This window comes from Chrysemys picta, chromosome 2 (genome assembly GCF_011386835.1).
Source record: "Chrysemys picta bellii isolate R12L10 chromosome 2, ASM1138683v2, whole genome shotgun sequence".
Classification (NCBI taxonomy): Eukaryota; Metazoa; Chordata; order Testudines; family Emydidae; genus Chrysemys; species Chrysemys picta.
Genome location: NC_088792.1, coordinates 232,411,625 through 232,431,121, shown reverse-complemented (window position 1 = coordinate 232,431,121; position 19,497 = coordinate 232,411,625). Strand labels below are relative to the sequence as shown.

General features: G+C 40.5%; 1 protein-coding gene across 2 annotated transcripts in view; it reads right to left on the bottom strand.

Moving 5' to 3' along the window:
* The window catches only part of SULF1 (sulfatase 1), a 168,905-nt gene that overhangs the window by 141,549 nt on the left and 7,859 nt on the right, over window positions 1–19,497 (bottom strand). For both annotated transcript variants that reach the window (XM_024102807.3, XM_065582119.1), the window contains exons 2-3: window positions 2,574–2,632; window positions 791–887 (exon numbers count right to left, since the gene is read on the bottom strand). The gene's annotated coding sequence lies outside the window, so the exon portion shown is untranslated. The remainder of the gene's footprint in view (window positions 1–790; window positions 888–2,573; window positions 2,633–19,497) is intronic.

Here is a 19,497-nt window from a genome sequence, read left to right as displayed (position 1 = left end):
GAATCTCAGAGCATGTTAAGCTTGTTGCATTATATCTTGTGATTTCCATTGTATGACACAGGCCCAAAATGTGTTCTGCATTTTGACTTTGGGAGGTTGAGAAATAAGATTTGATAGTCTCTCCCTAGTTCCTTAATGCACATTTTCCCACATCACAAAACCACCAGGAAATTTGCTGTACTAGGCAGAATCTGCCTCACAGTCATCCAGGACTTGAAATAGACAATACTGCAAATCTTGTCTAAGTTGCATTGGCAGAGCTATAGGAGACAGCTCATGTAGCACTTGCCTGCACTATAGCCAGCTGCATGCAGTGATATTACCTTCTTGCTTTCATGATCACTGACTTCACAGAAACTAGAAAAAACCAACCATTACTTTTGTTTGGTATACATCTTTCCTTTCAGAAAAAAATTCCCTTTTATCTTGCCATGACTATCCTTGGCCTTCAAAAATGAAATATGTCTTTTCCATAAGGACTAGAGAGGCATACATTTTGGTCACATGCTATTTTTGAACAAAAGAAATAATTTTGTGATGTCTTGAAAATAATGTTAATAGTAGCAAAATATGGATTGCTCAGCTATCTTGTGTAATCATTTACTGATTCACTATAGCATTAAGGGTCCTTGAGAATTAAACTTTAAACCTTTAAAGTTTGACAGGATGGAACCTACAGATGATTTACTACAGTTTAATTATTGACCTAGCTTAATACCTAGGCTATGCTGCAAATGCTTGTGGCATGGATGGTTTAATTAATTACTGGTTAAGTGTTTAATTTCTGTACCTTTGAAGATTTTCTGCTGCTAATGTGACCTGGTTAATTTTCATAGCATTAATAGAAGTCTTTATGTCTTGTCCAGTGCATTTATTACATTCAAGACCTGAAAAGAGGGAAAAATGAGTTAATATTGTAAGCTGCTGTGTATCATACATTTTAATTATCTCACAAGCCCCGTTCATAAGGAACTTAAACTAGCTTTTGCAGAACCAGTCATGCTCAATTACCCTGATGTACCAGGGCCTAAATTAGTAAATTGCCATTGTTAAAATAATCAAAGTGATAGAATTTACAATAATGATGAATGTTTCTTCACTTTCTGATGCTGATATCTTCATTTCTAAAGTACATATCAATGCATAGCTACATTTTCTTTGCCTTGAGCCACATCATCAGATTGGACTTCCAGTTGAGAAAAGTCATTAAGGCAGATCTCATTGAGAATCACGAGAGCCATTCATCAGTAGATATTAACTCCGTGGCAATTATTTGTAAATATTATTTTGATAATTCAGTTTTCAATAGACAGTAGAATTTTGCTAATGTACATACTTTAGGATTCATACAGTGATAGTATTCTCTATATATTTCTCAGATAAAATTTACCATAATAGCAATGAGCTGTTGTGAGGTCTCAGGCAGTATTACTAAGACAATTATTTTTACTAACTCTACTACAATGAGTATTAGTGCATGATAAATTATAAATAATTATATAATCTTTAGTTGTGAAAATAAAAGTCCTATGGAAAAATCACACAGAAAAGTCCCACAGAAATAACAGAATTATATCCCTACTGTTTTAGGTTTTTTGGACCATCCTTTATAGTTTAATAGAAAGTTATATCCTTGTTGTATAATTCTAAAGAATGGTTCCAAATACCTGTACACAAAGATATAAATTTCTATTGCTCTAATAGCCTACAGAATGCATATCTATGGAATCCTTTTAAATTTCGATACTAACTTAAATTCTTTTTGAATCTCTAGGATCTTTCTATAGGTTAATCTTTGGTTTTTGTTTTTGTTTTTTTTATAGTTGTCAATTCATTTACTTGATAATTTCCAAAATTTAATAATTTGCAATGTGTCTAGCTCTCATTAGTGCTAACTAGTACATATTGTTTTTAGACATCTCAGATACAGCAACCAATTGCAGTTTTTCTTTAACTGTGTGCTACGTGGACTGATTCTTTACACCAGAGCTAAATTCATCATCTGTCTTCTTCCTGTGGTAAGCAACAATCAATACATATCTATTTTCCCTTTGTGGACTACTGAAAGGTCCAAAAGATCCTCATTAGGAAAGCTGTGGTTAACTGCATAGATCATAGCACTGTGAATAATACAACCATGTGGGAACATTACTTCATGTGCAGTTAGTTACATGAGACAAGAAAACCTAGGAACAAGAAGCCAAACTCCCAATGGAAATTGGGGGGTTTCCAATTTTTGATGCAAAGAAGGGGAAAAAATCTGAGATAATTTGAAATCAGGTGTCCTGAAGCACGTACAGCTGTAATATATTGCCATGAAATGAAATGTAGTCTGAGCTTCTCTAATGCAGAACAGGTCAGCACAGTGGCACATACAGAGCTTGGCTGATGACTCATCATGTCAGCTAATCAAAAAGGATCATGAATTTTAAAGTGCTGGCTTTTATGTAGCCAAGATTGTGAAGGTTGGGATAAATTTGAATGAGAAGTTGCCAATATTTGGGAACTTAAATTACTTTATAGTTGTTGTGCTAAAAATAAGCACTTGGAAAACTGCATTTTTGAAATCTTACCTTATGAAAGAAAGAAATATTGTGATTTTTTCACTCTTCCACAGCTCAGTCTTTTCTTACTGTAATAAATATTTGAAAACACAAAAATATTGAAATATTTTGAGCAATAAGTTAAAAGTCTTACACGGAAAAAAAGATAGCATTAGCTAGTTTCTGTATTATTATTATTCGGAATGTATTCCAACACAGTAAGAATATTGTGCTCAGTGAAGGATTTAACCCTGTACTATAGAAATCAATGGGAGTTTTGCTATTAATTTCAATGAGAAAAGGTTTCAGTCTTAAGTGCAAATGCATTGCCAACGTAGTTTGCTTAATTTACCAGCAGGTCTCTGTTTTACACCCCAACTCCCTTCTTGGGAGGGATATGTTGATAGTACTCCATGTCTGTAGGTGGAAGTGGCTTCCTAAATCTGTTAGTGCAGGTGCAAAACAGAAACACAACAGGATTTATTTAGATTCTAACCATAAAGTTTAGGGCTAAGCCCTTTTCCCAGTAAAGAAAAAATAAATTGCATATGCTGTTAAGTTTTCAAGTAGGTAGTGGCTGTGAAAATCTGCAAAGGCTCCATCTTAAGAGACTAAAGTACAGAACCTTGAAAGGGTAAGAGATATATATGACAAAAAGTATAGAGTTATAAAGTAATCAGAGGGAAAGATTTAAAAATGTCCAGCTTTATTTCTGCATTCTTTTTCTCAGGTTTCTAATATTTTTGTATTTTCTGCCCAGGGCCGCCCAGAGGATTCAGGGGGCCTGGGGCAAAGCAAATTTGGGGGCCCCTTCCATAAAAAAAGTTGCAATACCATAGAATACTATATTCTCGTGAGGGCCTGGAGCAAATTGCCCCACTTGCCCCCCCCCCTTTGGGCAGCCCTGTTTCTGGCTATAACCTTCTAGTTTAAGTAAGAAAATGCTAATGTGATATTTAAGATAATCAGAGCAACAGGGTAGATTTGTGATTTCTATTCATTAAGCACATTCAAACATTTTGCTCCCCATTAAGGTTATACATTGGTATAGGCAGCCATTGAAGATTATCTATCTGCTTTTCCCTGTGAATACCCTTAATACTGTGCTCTCTTGATCCATCATGCTGGGCCAAGATTTCAGGAAATCCAGTACTGCTTCCAAAAGTCAATCACAGCAGTCATCATTTATGGTGCACAAAATGCCACATTATATCCAGGCATAGGTGAACTGGTTGGCTAAAATAAGGACTCACTCAAACCTCTGCCCAAAACTTAAACATAAAAGTGTGGTTACATTGCCTAACCACTTGTTCCTCATTGCTTTTGCGTGTTCTGTTGAAAAATGAGTTTACAATGATAGTACCTTGCTTTGATATTTTTGTAGACCCTTTATTACCAACTCATTTGAAGAAAGATAGCCAAACTATCTAGTTTTCATTCTGTATCATCAGAATGCAAAAGGGACATTTAAAACTAGATGGGACAAAGCAACACTAAATGCACTGAAAGGAGCAATCCTTCACTGACAGGGGAGCTGACTAGCCAATGTGCTGGGTAATTTTCATCTCTAATTTCTAGCTGAGGAGAAATCCTCAAGGGACATAAAGCCAATTTAGCCACCTCTACCCTAGATCCTCATGTCCTAAACCAGGTGGAGGGATGTGTGGGTTGGGGCCAGGGCACACTATGTCCTCTGTTGACCCTGATCAGTACAATGGTCCCTTGGGAGGCATCACAAGATAAAGCAGTCCTTAGGCTGATCTAACATCCACCTGCAGCTGGTTCAGTGCCTACCCAAAAACAGAATCAGGGGAGGGGAAAGGTGGTCTTTCAGCTACCTGACTGGAGCTGCACCAAGCTCTGCTCCATCACAGCTGAGGAGACAGGCCACAATTCCCATTTAGTAGACAGAGAAACAGAGGCATAGATAGGTTGAATGATTTGCACATGGTCACCCAATATTAAAGACAGAGCTCTGAAGAGAACTGAATTGTTGGTCTCTAATCCCTGGTCAGTGGAAGATTCTCTTTCCCATACAGCTTGATTTACAACATTTTATGTAGCATTTTTTCCTCAACAAAAACTGTGGTGTAGCTAATGGTCAGAATGAAACAGGTCAAAGCTGGTGCCATTCTGCTGAGTATGTTACCTAGTCACAATCTGAAGTACATGCAAAGGATCAGCCAGTATATGCAAAGAGACAGAAAGTCACAACATGAGAGAACTGGGAAGGTTGTGCAAGTGTTATTCCCCCAATTTTGAAAAATAAATAAGGGCTGCCTATATTTTGAGAGAGTTGCTTATTGTAGTTACACTTCTAGGTGGATGGTCATCTTAAGGGCCAGATTTTTCCCTCAGCAACATAAGTGCAAATCCCCTTGAAATCAAGAGGAGTTGCACGAGTACCAGAAAATTGATTTTGGCCTCAAACTTGCTATTAAAGGAGTATTTTTTTCTATTATTATTGTTGTTGTTGTTGTTATGGGAAACAAATTGGATGAAGTACTTTGGGAAGGAAATTGCTTTACAAAGGCCAGGAATGTAAAAGCAGAGAAAATAATGAAAAATTGGTAATGAAAAAGAGCAGTTAGAAAAGTGGATAATGCAGAGGGAGGATAGCTAAAAAGCAGCCCCCACACATCTTCCATGTTCACATTAAAAAAGGTTGACTGTACACATATGGCAGCAGGCACATTTCCTTCCCTACTTAGGTTTCCCATGTTTTTCCTGGAGAGGGATTAATTATTTCTTATCTTCTGTCCTGATTACCACTGTATTCCATATGCTGACTAATGCCACACAGATGAATAAAAAAGACGAAGTCAAAAAGCAGCAACAGCAACACGAGAGTAGTGAAACATTGATATTACAGACATTTTTGACCGCAAACAAAAAATAAAAACAGTGAGCTAGTGCTGAAAAGAGATAGTAAAAGAAGTTATTAGTAGGGTTACCATATTTCAGCGAGCAAAAAAGAGGACGGGAGGAGCCCCGCCCTAGCCCCGCCCCTGCCCCTCCCACTTCCCGCCCCCCCCTGACCTCCCAACCCTCCCCCCGTTCCTTGTCCCCTGACTACCCCCTCCTGGGACCCCTGCCCCTAACTGCCCCCCAGGACTATCTAAGCCTCCCTGCCTCTTGTCCCCTGACTGCCCCAACCTTTATCCACACCCCCACCCCCAGACAGACCCCTGGGACTCCCACGCCCCATCCAACCACTCCCCACCCCCTGACAGCCCCCCCCCCCCAGAACTCCCAACCCATCTAAACCCCTCTGCTCCCTGTCCCCTGACTGCTCCGATCCCTCTCCGCACTCCTGCCCCCTGACAGCCCACCCCAGAACTCCCAACCCATCTAAACCCCTCTGCTCCCTGTCCCCTGACTGCTCCGATCCCTCTCCCCACCCCTGCCCCCTGACAGCTCCCCCCCAGAACTCCCAGCCCCCTACCCCCCCCCCCACTCCTTGTCCCCTGACTGCCCCCTCCTGGGACCCCTGCTCCTAACTGCCCTCCAGAACCCCACCCCCTACCTAAGACTCCCTGTTCCTTGTCCCCTAACTGCCCCCTCCTAAGACCCCCCCCAACTGCCCACCAGGACCCTACCCCCTACCTGTACCCTGACTGCCCAAAACTTTCTCCACTCCCCCCAAAAAGCCCCCCCCCGTTTCTTGACTGCCCCCTCCAGAACCTCCCTGCCCCTTCTCCTGCCCCCCCTTACCCTGCTGCTCAGAACAGGGTGTTGGGCTCTGTGCGAGCCGGACACATGGCTAAGCTCCCCAGCACAACAAAACCCGGTCCCTGGCCCTGCACAACAAAACCCGGTCCCTGGTCCGGACCGGGTTGCAGGGGAGAGCTGCCCTTGTATCAGCACAAAGTGCTCTCGCTCCCGTTTTGCTACGCTGCATGGCAGAAACCGCTCCCAGTTGCAAAAGGGGAGGGCTGCACTTTGTGCTGATACACTTGCTCAGAATGCAGGGCGGAGCTCCTCTCCAGCTGCTCCGGAGTCCAGCCCGGGACTTTCCTGCAGCCCTCCCAGCCGCTCGCTCTGCTGTGCCGGGGGAGGGGGAAATCCCGGACATTGTGAGTGCTTTACAAATTCCCCCCGGACGCTATTTTTAGCACAAAAAGGAGGACATATCCGGGTAAATCCGGACGAATGGTAACCCTAGTTATTAGACACTATATACACATGAGAATTTAGGGCCTCATCTAATGCCCATTGAAGTCAATTAGAATCTTTCCATTGACTTAAGTGGGCGTTAGACTGAGCTCTTAGAGAGTTTCCATAAATCTGTTTTCTACTTCCACATGTACATTATAGTACACCAACAGAAGAACAAAGGGGCTGATCAAGATAGAACATTAACAGAGCTAGTGATTCCACACTGCAGGTGTTTTGTGAAATTTGTTCTCGGATTTCCTTTAGGGGCTGCTACCGCTGCTGGGCTTCACTTTGCTTCTTCAGTTTCTGTTCCCTGCTTCACTCTTTAGTTCCTGTATACAATACAGGGAATCTGGTACAAACAATGCTCCAGTTTGTAGCGCAGACAGGAATTTTAAAAGTGTTGCACACAACATATGGGAATGCAGGGCCTAAAGAGTAATTGTAGGATAGCTGAGCCTTAAGCAGCTGTCACATATTTGGTCTGGGATGAGCAGGTCTTCAGCACCTGCTGGCTCATCTACTGCTGCTTTAGAGTATAGTCCTTGCTGTACCATATAAACAAACAATAAGACACGGGATGGTATGTTATGTGCAAGGATATCACCACACCTGGGACAGACTGTGATGTTGAATCCTCTTAATTATCCAAGAAGTGGCAAGATCCTAGCATGATCTATAAGGGGTTGTAATGATCTTATCTGATCTCATATGAGAACTATAGTTGAGATACCTCCAAGAAAAACCCAAGGAGCTGCAGGAGATATTGTTGGTGATTCATTAGCGGGGCAGTTGTTTCATCTCTGAATCAGTGCTGAATTAATGTATTCAGCGCGGTCCCGGAAGTGAAGTCTTTCATATGGGATGAGAATCCAAGACCTATGTTTTCCTTACAGATTTAACTGGAAGTTATTCCTCATTACTTCCTATAAACAGTTCTGTATGGAGTGTGCTGGTGCACAACAGCTTCATATTCCACCCCAGAGATGTTTCATTGGAGTGAAACTGTTCTTGTATATTCAGTTGTGTAAAGTGCTTGGATATTTTTTTGGGGGAGAGGGTTTAAAGATTCTATAAATATAACTTCTTATTGCAAACACAACACAATCATTTATATGGAAACATTTTAGTAGTAAACTTTGCAAATACCAGCGACGGGAGAGGCGAGTCCAACTCCACTGTTTTTTGCCAACATCTTATGGACATTAGTGCTCTCACCTTTGTTACCGCTTATGGAGCAGCACCGGTGTAAGTAAAAGTGGAAAATTTAAGCAAAAAAGACTAGTGCAGGCAAGGCCAATAGATCAGCCCTACAAATCAATCAGAGCTTTACTTCTATTTGTAAATAATAAAGAATGTCTGTGATTAAAATTGACGTGTTATGCTTCATGGGATTTCCAGAACTCTCATAACTCAGGGGAAAAGGCTCAGTAGAATATTATCTAGTTGACTCACTTGTCATGCTTGCTTTTCCTCATTAGGAAAACTGTAAAAATTAAGTCAGCTCCTTCAACGGAATGTTCAGCAGTGGGAATAGAAATACAGCACCAATCTAATAAAGTGTCAGCTCATTTTTATTCATGAAATGCATGTTAAAAACTGTTAATAAGTGTCATCCTTAGGAGGGATGAGAAGCTTTTTAGTGTTAGCAACAACAAGCAAAATCCTGCATTCCTTACTCAGGTAAAACTCATCAACTTCAGGCAAAGTGCCCATTAACTCTACTGGGAGCTTTGCCTGAGTAAAGAATGCAGGATTTGACATTATGTGATCAGCATTTCAATTTCATATTGTTTAGAAAGGAAGTATTCTGACAGGAGACTATCACCAAAACTAAAAAACATCTTTTTTCTAGATCAAAAACCTTTGATCATTGTATTTTCCCTCATGATTTGTGGATTTGACTGAAAAACTGCCATATCATTTGACCTGGAGGATCTGGATCCTCCACTTGGAAGACTTTGATAGCCTGACACGTCAATATATTGTTGCACTGTACAAATGCATTGGCACAAGGCTTCAAGTTTGCTTCCAATTGCTTTGCTAGCTACTGACAAAACCAGAAACTGCTGTCCTGTTCACAAAGCCCACATTCTGCTTTCTGTTACAGTGTAAAAAAAAAGTTAGTCCAGATTTGCTCTGGTATAAGTGAGAGCAGAATTTAAGTGGTAGGCAAGAGGAATAGGACACACCCTCAAAAGCCAACTCAGTTCATGTGATCAGTCAGCCCCTTTATTATTCAACTTCCATTTTTACCAAACTACGCCAGATTCTGAAACCTTACTCAGATTCAGTAGAACTTTGCTTTATAAGTCCTCCATCACCATTCCAGTGGAATTAATCACAGTGTAAGGGACTACTCAGTGATCATACGGGCAGCAGAATCTGACAGACATTTATTTTCTGATTCATGCCCATTTATACCAGTGTGGCTACTCAATCTATAAAGCATTCTTAAATGCATTTCTTTTATGCAAATGTGGGGAAGGAAACAAACAATTTGAATTTAAAAATATATTTATCTCAGTTTGGGGTGGGGAAGGTTGGGTCCCAACTAAAAAATATGGAAAAGAAAATAGTTTTGAAGTAAACTCAAGGTAAACAAGAAGAGAGGGGAGAACAGGAAATTCTTTAGATGTGACTTGATGGAAGTTAATAAGCCCCTAAGTATGTGTGTGCTTTCTCAGTTGATAAAATATCAGCATCTCTATCTGCCTCGCTGTTCTGGCAGATCTGTTTTTTCAACAGCCAAGTAAAGTTTGTTGTTTAGTGAAAGACACTAACTAGAGGAAATGATACTTTAGAAAGGAAAAAACAGAGATTTAATAATGCAGGGTTTCCTAAGTTTCAGCATATACTTAAAACAAGAAAGCCATTGTGGTTTGCAACCTGCCTGTTCTGATTTCCCCACTTTCCCTCGCAACATAAAGATTTCATTCACAGTAGCATAAAAATCAGTGCATCAAACAGCATTATAAACAGAAAGACAGTCTAGCAGCAATTTAAAACATTTGAGAGGCAAAGAAAACTACTGACTGGGAAGTTTGCCTCTCTGATTTAAAAGTAGCACATTTTGTGTGTGAACTAAAAAGGTTAATTATAAATAATGAGAAGGCTATTTCACTATAGTATTAGAATGTCACTATCTTTTAATGCTAATTAATGGAAATGGGTAAATATCCCATATGCAATGTTGTTTGTAGTTATGTTAATCCCAGGATATTAGAGACACAAGGTGGGTGAGATAATACCTTTTATTGGACCAACTGCTGTTGGTGAGAGAGACAAGCTTTCAACCTGAAGAACAGCTCTGTGTAAGCTCAAAAGCTTCTCTCTCTCACCAGCTGAAGTTGGTCCAATAAAAGATATTACCTCACCCTCTTAAATATCCCATAGACACATCAGACAGCTCTGCCTTCTATTAAGAGTTTACAGTACCATTAAGTCAGAACTGCTAGAAGGAGTTTAATCATATTTACAATAGTTATTTTCCATAGGCTGAAATGTGACCAAATGGCAGCATGAATGTGAATGGAAAAGATACTTCTCCCATGACATTCTTCTCAGTGCTTTGGAAAATCTTATTGGGTGGTTTCAGACTTTAGATGTGAAAAAATAAAGGAAAATCCACAAGGAGTTATTTCTGAAATTGAAAACATACTTTAAACTGATTTTCCTATGCATTTATTTTGTTTAGATTAATTAAGACTTCTGCTTTATGTTAACACAAAAATAGTTAACATTTGTAACATATTTACTGAGGTTTAAACAGTTATGTAATGGCTTTGTATCTATTACATTGTTAACCTTAAGCAAATCTGTTTTAATAATCAACTGAAATTTTGTTTTTAACATACAATAAGTGGTTATCAGTCTAATGAGATACATATTTAGGAGCATTATTATGTTCCCCAGTAAAAAATTGATTTTCCTTTAGCTTTACTAAAACTTACCAAAGTTTATAGATCTGGATTAGCTATGTTCCATAATTTGTCCCAACACTGCCACATTTCATCAGCCTCTCTCATTACTATTTACAAAGTACGTAGTGGGGATCCAATGAAGGTTTGGCTTATAATCAGAAGAGAAAAAATCCCAAGCTAAAATAATTCCAAAAAGCTAAAACTAGTATACATTTTCCCAACTTTGGGCATATAAATATTTAAGGATTGTTGTTATTGTTGTTCTGGTAGTGAATGTGCACTTCACTTTTTACAACATAATGGTAAAATGACTTCATACACTAACATTCAACTTTTCCACATCCTGCCCATTTACAGGCAGCAAAGGCTGGACTACCCTGTGGAGTTGAAAGCAAGAGTTATATTAGCCCACTGACAAGAAGTTCCTTAATATTTCAGGATTCTTTCTTTTTTACAACCCATGCTCTTCTGCTTTCTTTTGTCTAACCTTTAGTTGATGCGCTGCAAAGTCTTCCTCTGGTCTGCAGGCTGTAACACTGTTAACAGCTCCCTTCCCTTGAAATTTTGTTGGTGATTGTTAACCCCACCATGATGCCAGAAAACACACACACAATATCTCTGGCTAAAATCTTGTTCTTCTGGCACATGATGTATGACTTGGTGGAACATGTATGCTGGTCGTATAATTTCACATTGTATCTAAACTACCATTGTCAAAATTCTAGAGCTCGGTATCCAACACTTAATGTAAGTTGTTTGAAAATAAGCCTATTTTACTTTGTTCCTCATTTTATCCCAGCCATTTCAGGATGACTTGAGACCCCTGCCTCCCAACTGGCAACGATTTCTAGAAACGAATAAAATGGAATAAGTCACAAAAAACCTGACATACTCAGATAGATCAGCCTCTCTCTCAAAAGGTACTTCTATGGCCCCCATCACCCTAATATCCGAGCCCCTCACAATCTTACATGTAATTACACTCAATACCCCTGTAAAGTATGGGACTGAAGAAGAGGGAGACTAAGTGACTTGCCCGTGGTCACAGAGTGAGTCTATGACACAGCAGGGAATTAGCACTTGGTCCCTTACTGCTAGTACCCTAATCGCTAGGCCAGAAGATGGAGGAATTTAGCTAAACTGATGCAACTTAGTTTAAAACTGATCTAGTTAAAGCAGTGCAAATCCCTAGTGTAGATGCACTTATACTGGCTTAACCCTCACTTAAAATCAGTTCTAGCTTGCCTCAGTAAGTTACGGAATTTATCTAAACCTATTTAAGTAAGTGTTAAGCCAGTGTTAGTGATTTAGGGGGGTTGCATTGGCTTACAGTGATTTTAAGTCTTTTCAGCATACATAAGGTCAGCCTCAGAAATAGTGACAACTGAAGAAAAAGGATACAGCATCTATAGTTACAGTAAAAGTGAACTGCACAGCAAGCAGCTAAGCAAACTGTGTTGGCCACTATTATTCATGTATTAGATGCCACCGAGAAGATATAAAAAGATGGAAAATAAGTGAAAAAGAAGCTATGCAATAAATTAAGAACAGATAAATACTGTGTTGGGAACTACTGAATAAGGACATACTTCCTGGCCAGTCAATTCAGTGAAAAGGTCAAAAACAACGTGAGAGTGATTGCTTTTTTCCAGAGATAAAGCTTATATCGTGCAGTTAGTATGAGTGTTTGAAATTTTGAAATAAATATCACAAACAAACCAATCCTAAAATATTTGTGCAATTCTCCTTCTCTCCCCAACCCGTCACTTTTTATTACTCAGGGAAATGAAGCTCAGATGTGGAATGTGGTTTTCAGTGACGACTGTTTTTTACCCAATATTCTAAATGGGGTGAAAAATGCACAAGGAGGTCAAATCAATTGCACAGGGTCACACAGAGAAATCAGCACTTTATCTCAGATTAAAACCCAGGATGCTCCTGGCTCATTCTCTTTAACCTCTTGGGTCTCAAACAATCATTCTCCGGAGCACAGTGATTCCCATATTTGCCTTGAAATAAAGAGAAAGGAGAACTTAAAAACTGTGTTTTCTAAGACAACACCAGCTGCTGGTAGGATTGGTATGTTCTTAAGTAAAGCTTGGCAGAGAATAAATTGACAGACAGTTGATGCCATTCATAAAGTTTTTAATTTCAGCCAACAAGGAGCTTTTGGGGGGAAAGCAGAATAGATATGTGCTGACTCAACCAGGTGAAAATCAGCAAATTGACTCACTGGAAAAATCAAATTACCTAGACTAATCGTTAAATTAGTGGGTAAAAAATTCTTAAAAGGAGCTATGTACCAAATTAATAAATCCAAGCTATACTGGTTAACCCTTTAGTCAGAGGTAGAGGGAAGGTAATTAAAAGGCAGCTAAAAATAACCTCCTTCTATATAAATGCTAGTAACATATATTCATGTATACATTCATTACATTATTTTAAATTAAGGATATTAGAACAATAAAGGCATAGAAGAACCAACTTTTCTGAGGCTTAAAATACCATGACACAGAATTTGCCAAAGGAACAGGCACCATGCAATAGGGGGAAAGGGAAACACTGCCAATGCTAATGATGGGTGGTACTAAATGTGCAGAAACAAATGGTATAACATGAAGAGCTGTGTGAAGCTCTGTGATAATGTATAGCATCAGAGGTTCACTTTGAATTTCAGATCTAAATGATCCTGAAAATGCCTAACTGTGGTTGAGGTTAATTTGAAACTTACCCCAGGTAATTCAAGGGTCATAAAACTCAGCTAAAGGAGTCTCAAAAACTTTTTGGTGGACTTGACTCAATTTTTAGGTTTGTAACAAAACCAAATAAATCTCACTTGGCTTTGGCCTCCATGGTTACAAACATTTTGCATAGTTCTATGTTCAGGCTGAAAGCAACGAAGCAGTTTGAAAAAAAAGGACAACAAAGGTGGTTGTCGCTAGCAGGTGAACGCTGCTAGAGAGCTATAGGGCAGTTAGAGGAAGTCAGTCATGATGCATGAACTAATTTTACAGAAATACATGGCCTGGAGCTTCACATTTAGGAGAATTAACTATTTAGTGTTAGATTAGGAAAGATTACACAAGATTGGAAAGAAAGTGACAAATGTCTAGATATACAGCAGGGTTGTTTTCATATATTGCTTTATAAGTATCCTGCATAAATCTAAGAAGGATGCCAAGCATAACTTTATTTGAAGCACAATAACTTTAACTGAAGATTGGGAGGATCCAGTGCTACCATCTTTAGAACAGAGGAAGCAGCTTTCTTTTAAAAAAAATAATCTAATGTAATGTTTCTACAAAGAGCCTGACTGACAGGCCAGGAAACTGAAGTCTTCTCTTACAGAACATGTACAGCATAGGCGGCAGCAGAGTGCTTCTCCCCAAACTTCTCCCCACTATCTTATAAGTGTCTCTCAATCTTCATCAACTGGGGTAAAAGGCTAACCTCAGCCTCTCTAATGATATTTTTAACAAAGGGTGCCAGTTAGTGTTAATTGTGTTACTGTGATTTATGATGGCAGAAAGAGGAGGTGGCTTAATAAAAATAAGAACTAACCCAAAATGAAATATGGGGTTAAGAAGTGGTTGGTTATTTCCCCCTGCGGCACACTCACCTCTTCCCATTGCTTCTGGGCTTATCTCATAGTGACATTCCAAAGCATACAGTTGTCTGTGGCATTGCAAATGAAGGTGCCTCAGAATGCAAAATTAAGGGTATACTACTCTAATGGCAGAGGGAGGGTCACATGTGGGCCTGTTTCCCTGAAGAGGGTTGCAGTTGAGGACAGAGCAAGGAGTCTTCCCCTCAAAGAGTGTTGTATTTAGCGGTGCAAATATTTCTCTCTACAGATTTCTCCAATGTGGAGCTCTTCCAGATGCCCCTTGAAAACAGCTGCTGCAGCCAAGGAAAGGTGGAAACATGCACTGTTACAATACCAGAGTGCTCCACTCTATATGTAAACAATTAATAGATACTGCGCCAGTAGATGGTGCTCAAGAATATGTAGCATAGTTCCTGGGTTTTGTAGGATCAATACAATTAGTTGTTGTTCACTGCAAATGTGCAGATCTTCACATCAGCTCTTCATACCCACAACGAAGGAGCAGAGGAAAGTAGAGGCTGGGAAGGAGGCAGTTAACAGTTCAGGTAAACAGATTACCTTTTGTTTCTGAGATTTACTCATCAATGGTTACTGCGGATCTACAGTAGGATGAAATGGCCTAGAGGAGAAAGGCTCTGTATTCCATTACCAATCCCACAAGCCATTCTGTCCCCTAGAGAGAGCCAATGTAACTATTTTGATTTAAGGAAAGATGACTGCCATATCTGGAAAAATGAACACGGATGATGGAAAATATTCTATTTTAAACTGGGGAAGCTGAAGTTGCAATATTTCCTGCTTAACCTCAATCAAGAAAAAAGGACAACAGAGGCCAAAGTGGTTAAGCAGAGAATAGAACTGTACAGAACACCCCTGAAACCAGCTAAATACACATTTCTGCTTGCTTTCATTAGAAATCTTTTGTAGCATTTTGTGCTTTCATTTGAAGCTTTCCTCCAACACCACAAAACAGTGACAAAGTACTAGATTAGGAGAGCCACAGGGTAAAAATCTTAGAGGAGGACAGTTCACATACTGTATACAGCAAGAGAAAGGGCGAGAGAGAAGGGAACTAATGCCTCCTGGGCTTTTCTAATTTTACCAGTCCCTGGTGTGCTAGCGGCATCCCAACATGTCCTTCCATCCCATCTGTCCAACTGCCATGATAGGCTGCACAGTCCCCTGAAATTACATGGTTTCAGCCTCAAAAGATTTTAGTTTTATATGAAACTCCAAAAAGGGAAGCAACAGTTTTCTTCCAGCTCTCATAAAAAGGAAACCAAAAGTAAAAGTGGGTTCTCAGGTTTGAGAAACTTGTCCCTCCCCACCAACCCTAGCCGTGGCTTGGCGAAACTTAGCATTTTCACTTTTGCAGCACGAACTCTCCACCCCCACAAGAGACACTAGAATGTAGAGATGGGTCAATCAAAGAATCCATAGTGCCATTTGGCTATACAACAATAAGCTCAGGATTTGCTCCTGTCAGGAGATAGCAGCAGAGCCTGAGCTGATTCGCTTGTGGCTGGTCTAGGCGAGAGGTACAGGAAAAGCACTGATCACCAGTGACCTGAGACACTGATGGATGGAGATAATTTATTCTCTTCTCAAGCTTGCAGTGGAAGCAGGGCCGGCTCCAGGCACCAGCAAAGAAAGCAGGTGCTTGGGATGGCCAATGGAAAGGGGCAGCACGTCCGGGTCTTCGGCAGCAATTCGGTGGCGGGTCCCTTGGTGCCTCTTGGAGCGAAGGACCCACTGCTGAATTGTCGTCGAAGAATGAAGCGGCCTGGTAGAGCTGCCACCGAAGTGCTGCCGATCGCGGCTTTATCTTTTTTTTTTTCCCCGCTTCATCGCTTGGGGCGGCAAAAAAGCTGGAGCCGGCCCTGAGTGGAAGGGATAGAGGCAAAAACACCCCTTTGTTGGAAGGGGAAGAGTAAAGCCTACCCCTCAGGTGACTCCAGTGCTCCCACCCAAGATTCTCTATTCCTCTAAGGGAAAATAATAAACAACCACTTCCCACACACCTGTAGCAAAGGGAAGACCCCCAACACCAGTTTCCCAGTTGAATGTGCAATGGGTGAAGACTTCAGCATGCTCTGAAACCTTCTGCCTTCCCAGCCTAGATGCCCCTTTCCCTTGTATCCCTAGAGCTGTCTTATGGCTGACATTTTTCTGCATACACCTACTCTGGCTGTGGCTGTTCTACTCGCCTGTATCCTGCTGCAATAGGTCTGAAAACAGTCCTTCTCCCAGCCCTTTAACTGTAGGACTGAGAGATACCCCAGAATGAATCTGACCATTAGATACAAGATGAGTGAGTGGGCTAGCCACTCATTTCCTGAAGATACTGAAAATCAGGGAAGTGGAAAGGGTACTCTGCCCTGGAAGTAACACAAAGTCAGGGAAGAAACTTGGTCTTTCATGAGATGGGATCATATGGGAAGGGGGCTGGAGGGAGGTGGGATCAGACTGATATTTAAGCCAGATGATATTCAGAACCAGATGTCCAAATATCATCTAAACAGCAGAATCAACAAGCTAAGTATGTAACCAATATGCTGCATTCCATCCAAATAACCATCAATACTAGGGCAAAGCCCAGTTTGTATTTAAAAAAAAATCTTCCTGGAAGAGTCTTGTGTTTCTTAGGTTGTTCTGCCACCTACAATTCATATTCCTACTTTGCCAGTTCTAGCAGTTCCTTGTCTATCCATTCAGGTTTGTTTATGGTGCCCAGCACCATGGTGTCAGAGCACAAGTTGCAAAGAAAGCTGTCTCCCGCATGTGAGTTTTGCTTTTCAAGTTTACAGTTCCATTATTTCAGTGGAGTTGAGGGAGATCATGATAATGCAAGGTGAAACTGTCCCTCCGGCAACTAAGACCAACTGCATAGAGGGCTTTGAAGATGACGATTGACATTGGAAGCTAATATTTAATACCATGTTCAAGTCAATAATGTGGGTGGAACACGGGAGTGATGTGTTCCCCTGTGTTGCCCAGTAGACAAGCTACTATACTCTGGATCAACTGCAACTTTTCTATGGGGGATGGTTTCCCATCTAGAGATTAAGGAATCTCTATAAACAAGCTCAGGTCACAAATACAAATGGATCACCACAACTAATTCAAAATCCAAAAGGACAGCACACAATCTTATTGACAGCTATAGAAGGAAAAATGGCATTTTTGGCAGGTGTGGCTAGTTGGGTACCTAGAAGTAATGAGTAGTCCACACCAACACTAAGGCTGTTGAAAGTTGACAAACTCAGGGCAGGTGCCCTCAATGTAGAGTGATGTTATATTGTTATATATAAATGCTTTCTTCTTTCCACCAGCATGGGGATTGGCTCACCCTTGGCAGTAGCAACATTCCAGCTGTCAGGGGTTCGGTTCAGAATTGTGTGCTGTAATACACTAAAGTTTCCAGTATCTATTACAGCAGCCTCAACAGCTGTGTGCGATCTGCACTAAGTATTTAGTTAACAGTTTTGTTTAAACTATGTTTATTGAATCTACTCTAAAAGAGAACAGGTGAAAAATCAAAAGTGTGCTAGTTTCATTTAAGAATATCATTGCAGATCTCACTCTCCCCATGCAGAAAGGTGGGGAGGGGTCAAGTGCCTCCACAACAGCATTCCCCCATCCCTACAATCAACTCCATGAATCCATTGATGCATGCACAGGGAGTGATGGGGCAGAGGTAGGAAGAATGCACATAGTCCCCTCCACCCCATGCCCTGTGACAATCAGGGAAAACAGTTAATCCTCCATGCTTAAATGCGGGGGAGAGAGACACTATCAGAGAACAGAGCCACAGTGGGCTCAGCACCTCCATATGGATGGTCCTGTGCCCCCAAAGATTCCTGGGGATTCAGAGGATTTGAAGGCCACAACCTCTTTTTCTCTCAGGAGGCAGATGGACGCAATCCCTGGTGCACCAAATGAAAGAATGCAAGAGAAGATCTCCAAAAAGGAACCTCAAAGAGTTACCTGGCAGCTATAAGTATAGCACAAAATTACAATCTGCTCCACAAGATTCTGTTTACACTGCAAGATAGGACTCTCTAAAATGTATTGAGGGACAGCTGCATTGTAAGTAGGTGCCCTGATGTGTTGCAGTGGTGCAGACAAGCTCTACATTCAAAATGCAGGTAGAGGTTTGTTTATATGAAGAGAAGGAATTGAAGGACACAATGGGAATGGAAGATGGTAAACTGGAGGAAAACTTAAAAGGCACGCTTACTTTTTGTGGCTTTTGGGGGGCTTTTTTTTTTTGGTCTCCCGCTCATGCTCCTGAATGAAGCTACCTGTTATTTGTTTGTGGAGTCTGGTGTCCACAGAACACATATTCTGACTTTTCTCCTCCACCTCCCGCTATTTTCCCCTCCCCCACCGCAGGCACACTCCCAAGGAGCCTCTCTGTACCAGTGAGACAGGGATCAAGAGTCTTCAGTATCACTGTGAACTGGACTCTGAATTCACACAGCAACAGAGAAGAGGAAGCCTTAGCCTAGGAGTCTGCATGCCAGCTATAGGCTCAAATTTACAGTGAGATAAGAATGTTGACTTTCTACTGATACGGTACTAAGATAAAAGGAACTAGCATAATGCCTGGCAGATAAACAGAATCTGAGTTTTCTTCAGAACATTTTTATTGCTCTAACCATGGTAATCCACTCCCTCGAATCCCTCATTCTGGTGACCAAGCAGATATTGATACAATCTCAGTTAATACATTGACTCCAAATGTAAACAAGATCATAAGAATCCAGGGTATATTTTACCATCTATTATGTTAGCTATAGATTAAAGAATTCATATATTAGAGCTAATCTATTATCTTTAATAGAAATAATGGAGAATGACAACAATTAAGAAAAGTCTCTGATAAAATGGACTACAATGATTGATTTAAATTTTTTTATAAAAACATCAATACTCTAGGAATACTTTGAAATCTAACATTTTTGTTTTATGAAGTCCTTGGAAAAACTGAAAGTGAAGAGGCATTCTGTACTTATTTTGTATGTTCAGTTTATTATGGACTGCTGTTCTCTAATTCTGGACTGGTATGCCTCCCACGCAGCCAAATTAGTGGGAGGCAATCCTCAAAAGGTTTGGAACAGCTAAATCATGAAACATATGATATTGAACCTTTCAGCATCTTTTTTCTCCATCTTCCATTCTCCCTTTCCTTCCCCCAAGTCAAATATTCCCCTCCCCCCAGGATTTCTTCCTTCCCTTAACCCCAGCAACTCCCTATATGTGA